The sequence below is a fragment of the Cryptomeria japonica genome, chromosome 6, assembly GCF_030272615.1.
Source record: "Cryptomeria japonica chromosome 6, Sugi_1.0, whole genome shotgun sequence".
NCBI classification, from domain to species: Eukaryota; Viridiplantae; Streptophyta; class Pinopsida; order Cupressales; family Cupressaceae; genus Cryptomeria; species Cryptomeria japonica.
Window position 1 is genome coordinate 617140250 of NC_081410.1, and position 9607 is coordinate 617149856.

Below are 9607 nucleotides of genomic sequence, written 5' to 3' on the forward strand. Positions count from 1 at the left end.
CAAGCATTTGAAGATTTAAAAGTGTATCTGGCTAATCCTCCTATCCTTCGACCGGCCGAACCTTCTCAACCCTTCCTTCTTTATACAGTTGCTTCCTCTCATGCTCTTGCAGCATTATTGGCACAACATGATAAAGATGGTAAGGAGTGTCCAGTTTATTATATAAGTCATACCTTACTCGATTATGAGACCCGATATTCTGTGATAGAAAGACAATGCTTGGCCTTGGTGTTTGTGACTCAGAAAATGAGACATTATCTCTTAAATTCAGAAGTCCACGTCATGGTAAAGTTTGATCCTTTGAAGCATCTTTTCTCTAAATCTGATTTATCAGGACGCCTAGCTAAGTGGGTTATGATGTTAACTGAATTTGACCTTAAATTTGTTTCACAAAGAGAAATTAAATGGCAAGCATTGACCGATCACCTAGCTGAGGCCCCTTCACCTTTCTCCTTCCCTAACCCTGAGTCTTTTCCTGATGACTTCATTCTTTGTACAGAGAAAGATGAAACTTGGGAGTTATACTTTGACGGCTCTAAGTGTCGTACAGGATCAGGGGCAGGTATTGTTCTGATTTCTCCTACAAAGAAGTCTATTCCCTTGTCTTATCATCTCAATTTCCTATGTACCAATAACATCGCTGAGTATGAGGCTCTTATAGCAGGAATAAAGGCAGCCTTAGCTTTGAATATAAAACACATACATATTTTTGGAGATTCTCAATTGATTATAAGACAAGTAACAGGACTATATCAAGCGAAACAAGACAAATTATCACAATATAAAGACCTTGCTATCTCTTTGTTACAAAAATTTGATTCTTACACCATGGAACCTGTTCCTCGAAAAGATAATCGACATGCGGATGCAATGGCATGTGTGGCTTCTTTGATATCTTTAGAGGACCCTATGGTTGATCTTAAATTTGTTATTCACAACCTTATTTCTCCAACTATTGTAGATGATTCTAGCTTAGTGACATGTTGTGACTTTATTGATTCAGAAGAATGGTATTCGCATATCGTAAGATACTTGACTGATGGTACCTTTCCTGATTCTGCTAATAGGAACACTAGGGCTAGAGTTCGCAAGCTGTCTGCTAGATATATCATTCTTTCTAATGTTCTTTACCGAAGGGGTTATAACGGTCTTCTCCTTCGTTGTCTGAACAAATCGAAAATCCCTATTGCCCTTGAAGAGGCCCATTCAGGTGCCTATGGGGGGCATTTGGGAGGCAAATCCTTGGTTCAAAGATTGCTTCGTATGGGATATTATTGGCAAACTATGCAGCAGGATTCTTTTTCATTTGTTAAGAAATGTCATCAATGTCAACAACACAATAATTTGATTCATGCTCCTGCCCAAGAACTTTGTTCTCATGTAGCTTCTTGGCCTTTCTCTGCATGGGGGCTGGATCTTATCGGTAAAATCTCCCCTCCTTCATCTCAAGGACATACTTTCATTATAACCGCAACAGATTACTTTACAAAGTGGGTAGAAGCCGTTCCCCTTCGCTCTACTACTGCTGAAGTGATTTGTCGATTTCTTCTAGAAAACATTATTTCTCGATTTGGGATACCTTCCACTATAATCTCTGATAATGGGACATCATTTAAGAATAAGGACGTGAAGAAATTCCTCGAGAAGTATCATATCAAACATCGATTTTCTACACCATACTATCCTCAATCAAATGGTCAAGCCGAATCATCCAATAAGATAATTAAACAAATTCTTCGTAAAACTATGAATAAGCATGGTAAGGATTGGAGTACTCAGCTAATTTATGCTCTTTGGGCCTACCGAATGAGCATACGAATTGCTACCGGAACTACACCTTATAATCTTGTTTATGGTGTTGATGCTATTATGCCTTTAGAATTAGAGATTCCATCACTTAGAGTTTCTCTCAAAGGTATAGTAGATGATGACGCTTATAGAGAACAAAGACTTCAACAGCTTGAGATGCTTGATGAACAGCGTATAAATGCTCTTGAGCATATTCAAGCGTATCACAAAACTATACAACAAAGCTATAATGATAAGGTTATTCAACGTTCCTTCTCAGTGGGTGACTTAGTGCTTTATGAGAATCAACGCAATGTGAATGCCTTACCTGAAGAAAAGGGAAAATTTAGTCCTAATTGGCTTGGACCGTATATTGTTATTGAAGATTATGGATCAGGTGCTTATAAAATAGCGGGTGTAGATGGTACGTCTCTTAAAGACCCTATAAACGCTATGCACTTGCATAGATACTATGCTTAATTCCTCATTCCTTATCATTCATCTATTTCCTTTCTCACTTCTTCAAAATTGGATGATATGTTAGCATATCTTTGTTAGAGCAAATGGAATTAAATGATGTTTTGTTTAATCTATATTGCTTCATTCCTGACAAGCGTGTTTCTTTACTTTATGGTTTGTCTTGAATTCATTTATGTAAATTGCAAAAGATTTACATTTTTCATTATGTTGACATATTATACAATATCTTTATGTGTTAAGTTGAATCGTGTCATGTTGTGTTTAAATTCAAATTAAATCACATTAGTTATATGATTCTTAGGCTTAACACATATTTTTCTTCCCTATCATCAATGTAGTACTTGATTAAATATTTTAATTAAGTCACACATGTATCAATTTAATCATGAGCATTGAGAAATCAATCACATGGAAATTAAATTTAGAACATATATGTACATCTACCAAATGTATTAACTTTAATCAAAATACACATTGTTTTTAGACATTAAAGATAACACGTTTGAGACAAAGAAGCATGTATATATATATATATATATGTGTGTGTGTGTGTGTGTGTGTGTGTGTGTGTGTGTGTGGATCAATATACAAAGGTAGGTCACTACACATCCAAAATGTGACCTACCCTACATCATAAGATCATCTCCTATCCCTAGGGCTGGTGGCTGGAGAGTGACGACTAGAAGCTCCCTCCTGATCTGGCCATGCAGGTGGACCCATAGGGGTATATCATGATATAGATTGTGACTGGCTCCGAGAGGAACTCCTACGATCCCTATCCATAAGGATCATGCAATACGAGGTAGCCTCGGCCTGAGCTGCTGCTAGATCACGCCGTGTCCGCTGAAGGTCCTCTGATAGAGCTTGCTCTCTCTCCCTCCATATCTCTACCTGTACTCAAAATGGAGAAAATAAATCATCATGCCAACCCGCGTTCCCTTGAGGTCTATAAGCAACCTGCGAGGAACTAGGGATCTGCACCGTCGTGGAGATATCTGTCACTGCTTGCTGGATCAGAGAACGCCATTCCTACACATTAGCTATAGAAGTAGAACAGATCATGTATTAGTACCATTTTATATCATCAAAACATCAATCAATCAATTTAAACCTACTATACCTAGATCTCCCTCATGCCAGTAGGGATCGTGATATGGTAGCATCTGTGACTGGGAACTACTAGGCTCCCCATGCTCAAATAATCTATGCACGATGGGTGTAGGGTGGCCCGTACTAGAAACAGGTCTCCGTATCGCCTCATGTTCCCCCTTTTGGGGAATAAGAGGAGGATCCAGGGCTATGGTATCATCTCCTGAATGGTGGGGAGCAGCATCTGACCCCTCATCATCATCTCTATCCTCATCCTCATCCTCATCCTCATCCTCATCCTCATCCTCATCCTCATCCTCATCCGCATCTGCATCCTCACCTGCATCCTCATTCTCCTCATCTATATCTGTGTCATCATCCTCCTCCTCCTCGGCACTAGGCTGATCCCCTGTGAGTGGATCAGGATCTCCTGCCTCCTCATGACCCTCTCCCTCCTCCGACCTAGATCCCTGATCCTCATCTCGGTCTCCATGTCTCCTTGGGCCTGGATGGCCTGTCGGGTGATCTGGTGGAAAGATAGGCCCTGGGTATGATCTCATAAACCATGAGAGATACCTGCGTTGTGCCCTGGGATCTGCAGCATAATCAATGACCACATCCTGGTCGGACCCCTCTATATCTGTGATCTCGATATCATCTATCATAGGTCTCACTACTGCTCTGGGTCTGGGAAGGACTCGTGAGTGTCGAGTGTAGATGGGCACATCGGCTGGAACACACTGCTCTAGCCCAAACTGCCTCCATACTTGGTCAAAGTAGAATGGGACTATGATGTGTGGATATCGCCCTCTCAGTAGGCGGTTCCTCTGTAAACATGCTAACTGTCTCTCCATCCCATCCCATCTATGCATCTGCAGATATGGTCTCCACACAGTCACCTCAGCTGTCAATCTGTCAAATGTCACTCTCCAATATAGTAGATCTCCAAATCTCCACTCGCTGGTAAGTGGATAAGCAAATACCCTAGGTCGCTCGCTAGCCGCACTCATCGGATAGCCGACAGGCCTGGTGCATGTAAAGTGCTCTAATATCCACACCTATAGAAGTGTGCATGTCATCAAGCTGCAACCCTGTCTGAAAACATACTCCTCGAGGTTGTGATAGAGATGTGCAAGCATACTCCAACCCCAGGCGTATACTCTCCTATGTCTCTCCATGGCCCTGATGCACCATGTGAGACCCCCATGCATGTGTGTACCTCGCCCATTAGGGCAGACAGCTAGTGCAATGATGGCTATCATAAGACATCTCATGAGGGGCACCTCTCCTGTAGGATGTAAGAGCCAACTGACCATGATACGACCTCTCATCTCACTCGGCATGACTCTCCCTATGCAATATACCTGCTCCCTCTGATGAACCTCTACTGACCGATCGATCACATATGTCACGGTAGCTCCTCTGATCGGTAGGCAAAGAATGCGGTACACATCCTCAAGTGTCACCATCATCTCCCCTACTGGAAGCTGGAACGTGCATGTGTCAAGATCCCATCGCTCCATGAATGCCATCAGCATCGCGGGATGAAATCAAATGGCCGGCATAAGAATCATAGACCATAAACCCACAATCAACAATGTGTCTCTCTCTGCCTGAGTCAGCCGGGGAATCTGATCTCGCAAACTGTGAAGAATCTGCCCCGTCGTATGCTCTCTCATGTATGGGAGACCCTGCAACACAAAAACATAACTATAATCAGTACTCAATCATCAAAATTATTCATGCAAACTGTCGAACATTGTATGCTAACCTTGGTATCTCTCGCCAAGTCCTGATTGGGACCATGGCGCCCTGTCAGGGACCATGGCGTCTTGTCAGGGACCATGGCACCCCACAGGGACCATGGCACCCCACAGGGACCATGGCACCCTGTGTGGGACCCACGGTCAGATTCCAGGGCTCGCAAACGATCACAGAAAGTCAAATGCAGAAAATCAAAAGTCAGCGTTCAGTCAACTCACCTCGTCCAGTGGCTCGTCGTCGATCACGGCCTGTCGCTGGATCTCAATCCTCGTGGGACGCTCCGGTCTTCGTGAAGGCATGATGATGGCTATGTGGGCTCCACTGCAATAGACAATATTTAGAAATCAACAAAGTGACAAATGCAAATGTCACTTTCAAGTTATATACTTTCATTCCTTTACATTTACTTTCAAAACCCTAATTTTCCTCTATCACTCATTTCATCATAACTTGAGTTTGGGAGACGTGATTTTCGAACCATTTGTTGTGTAGGAATCATATTTTCATTCCCCTACTCTCGGGATGTTCCAAAAAGTGCTCTGATGAAGCCTTTTCAGTGAACATCCCTCATCAATACTCTCTTACACAATTTGTTGTAAGTAAACATGCTACCCTATTTCACCTCCCTAATAAGCAAGTCAAAACAGGGGGGGCATATAGCTACTCACAAATTTCATCACTTTCCTTAGTAAGAATTAGGTGATTTTGTGATCTAACGTGTGTTTTGTAGGGTGCGGTTCCTAACTGTGTACTGCAGATACCGCTGGGAGCTTTGTCCGACAACTTATGGATATATCCTTTTTCAAATGATGTTTACTTTCTATACTTTAGCTTGCATATGCACGTAGTACTCATATGACCGCTAAAGTGGGGGCTAAATGTAGCATCGTAAATTGTACGCACTTGCTAGGGTGGTACAATTTCACACCTAGTTTAGCACCCGCCTTGGTGCATTTTACATTTTGCATTACATTTCTCCTTTAGCACTTAATTAATCAAATTAATTAGGTCTAAGGTCCTATTTCATCATAAAGTCGGGCCCTTTCATTAAAGTGTGCCCCTCTTTCATGTTATTCCTCCAATACATCATCTAATCAAAAACCCTAATTAAGTCCTATTTTGAACTTGGGGGCTTGATTTCGGGGGTCAAAACATCTCGAAATCACCTGTAACTTTGGGATTCTCTCTAAAATCATCATATCTGATGGCCCTGAAAATTTGGTGAAAAGTTGTCAGGACCATGGTGCCCGGAGTGCACACGGTCCCGAACATTTTTCTCGAAATTTTAGGAGCACGATCCAATCATAAAATAAAGCTTAACCCCAAGAAATTGGTGGGAGATTCAATCTCTAGGTCGGCCAAAAGACGAAATTACGACCTAAGGTTCATACATAAGAGCTCTCTTTCTTCATTTGAAAGGATGGGAATTTTGTTTTCAGGAACCTCATATGCAGCAAAAGAGTAGATCTTTGAAGACTTCAACAACATTCATTATCCCTCTATCAAGCATTTATCAATTCCATTCATCCATTTAGAGCTTGGAAGACATTGAAGAACAATAGGAGATTACCGACTGAAGATTGGCTTGTACCTCTCCCTTGGGGGTTGGGTATGATTTCATGTTGTTTTCATGTCTTTGCATAAGCTTCAATATATCATTTGTTCATGCTTTAGATCACTTTGCATCTTGATTTAGAGCATTTACATTATCATTTACAAGCAATTAGGGTTTACTTTCTAGGTTGCTCTAGTTTTCTTACTTGCATTTTAGATCTTGCACACACACAAGGTCTGCACACACATTACTTTTACAATACAACTTGGCTATTCATGGAGGTGGAAATCACCAAAGCGGGGGTTTGACTAAGGCAAAACCCTATATAGCCACCCAAACACCTTTTTTAGATACAAGTGCAGGTTTCGGGACTCGGACGACGCCGCAGGTTACAGATCCGGGAAAAGCAGGTCGAGACAGCACTCCACACCAAATTGCAGAGCCAAAGACCAAGACAGGGGCGTGGGGTGCCCTGGTCCTGCTAGGACAGGGGCGCTGGGTGCCTTGGTCCCTGGGACAGAGGCGCTGGGCGCCTTGGTCCTCCTGACAGACAGCATTTCAGACAGTTTTCCAGAGTGCAAAATAGCAGTTTCAGGTGCAGTTCTGGGACAAAATCAGGACAGTGGCACCCGCGCCCCCGTCCCGAACATTTTCAGTCAAATTTTGACTTCGGGTACGCATCTGCATTCTTGTCTTGTCTTTGTGTTTACAGCTTTCCCTTGTTTAAGTTCAATTTTGCAATCTTGTTATTAGTTCATACTTGCATTTTAGGGTTAGGAATTGGACTTGAATAATCTTACCTTTCAATTACAACAAAGGAATAGAAATCCTAATAGGTAGCCCGTGGCTCTCTCTTTCACAAAAAGAAGTAGCCAATTGTGTGATACCTCTAGGCTCTTTCATATTCCGTAATGTGTGTCAAAAGGTAGGATTAGGGCATGATAACCTAGTCTCGCTTTTTCTCCCACACAATTACATGAGATATTATAATTATATGTAAATGGGATATTATAATTATAAGTAAATGGGATATTATATGGGATATTATAAATATAAGTAAATGGGATATTTCAAAACACAAGAAGATCTTTTGCTTTGTATAGTAATTATAAGTAAAATTACTTATAATTACTATGCAAAGAAAAATACATGTGTCTATGAAATTGAAATATCCCATTTACATATAATTATAATATACCATAGAATTTCAACGTGATTGAGACAAGGAGTTTTTGCTAATAGAATTTTTCCTGCTATCTAGTAATACTTTATGGTTAGATATTCTACTATCAACTATCTTATTAAATAGGTGTTTTCAGCTATCTTAATGGATTCCTTAGGTTTTCTTCTCATTTGTCATATTTAGATATTTTGGCCTTAAACATGCATCATTAGGGTTTTAGGGTTAGATTATCTGATTGGATAGGGTAATTTTTAGCAAAAGGGAAACTAACAAATCTGATTATGTTTGAAATTCACATAAGATGTAGCTAAGTGATTGATCCTGAGGTGGCTCAACACAACACTCCAGTGGCTTCAAGCCTTGTGGACAAGAATGCGAAGAAGGAACAAAGCCTGTATAAAAGATCGTATCATTTAGCAAAATAATGTTTAAAATAACTAGAACAAATTTCAATAACAAGAGGTTTTCATATTCAATGAGATTTTGTGAGCAAGCGTAGATTTTGAATTCTGTATATCCATTATATCAATCAAGCGTTTGACTTCAACAGTGTATATTTTTGCATCACATTCTATAATTTAAAGTATTTTCTGCATAACTAAGAGAATTAATGGCTACATAACTATCTACAGGATCTTTTCTCACTCAAAACTAATTTCCTTATAAACCCTACCCTAGCATATCATTTAACAAAATAATGTTTAAAAGATTTAGGGCAAATTTCAAGAATTTGAGGTTTTTAGTTCATGAGATTCTACTAGCAAGATTAAATTTTGAATTGTGTATATCCATTATATCAATATCAATAGAATGTTTTTAAATTCAACTGTATACTTTGATTCAACTATATATTTTTACACTAAAAAGCATGGCTACATAACAATTTATAGGAACTTTTCTCAATCAAAACTAAATTCTTTATAATCTCTACCCTACCCTACTATACCTCTGTTGGTACCTTTGTGTGTGTCAATTAAGTCTTCTGGTCAGGTTCTTCATTCAACACATATTCTCACCCTATAATATTTCCTCCTCCTATGCACGTGAATGAATTCTTCATTCACCACCGTCTCTATCCCTGTGAATCTCTTCTCCTACGAGTGCCAATTTGGTCTTCTACTTTGCCTTAAGGGAATGAAGTTTTTCAAAGTATTTTACTTTGCGGAGTATTTTGAAATTAAAATTGACCTATGATATATTATACTTATATGTAAATGGGATATTTCAATTAAATAGACATGTCTTTTTCTTTGCATGGTAATTATAATTAAATGGGATATTATATAGGGTATTATAATTATATGTAAAAATAAAATTGACCTATGGGATATTAAACATTTTAATATGAAATTATAAGTAAACATTACCAAGGTATGGGATATTATACATTTCTATATGTAATTATATGTAAAAGTCAAAATTAACCTATGGGATATTAAACATTTATATATTTAAAATTATTTATGATATGTTTCAAAGGTCTATTGCTCACAACCTATTACTACATTGATGCAATATTTTGTACCACATTCTACCACTATGTTGTTTTGAGGCTTTTAGTTCAAAAAATAAGATGAAACACGAAGACAAATCTATTCAAATTTTATAGGGGAGATCAAGAAGGAAAGTTAAGGTTGACATTATGCTCACTATGACTAGTTCGTAGTTTGTTCCAGGGTGTTCCAAATAAATGCTCTAGCTAGACAAAGTGTGTGGATTTTCATTGGACCAAGTATAGTGTGGGTTGG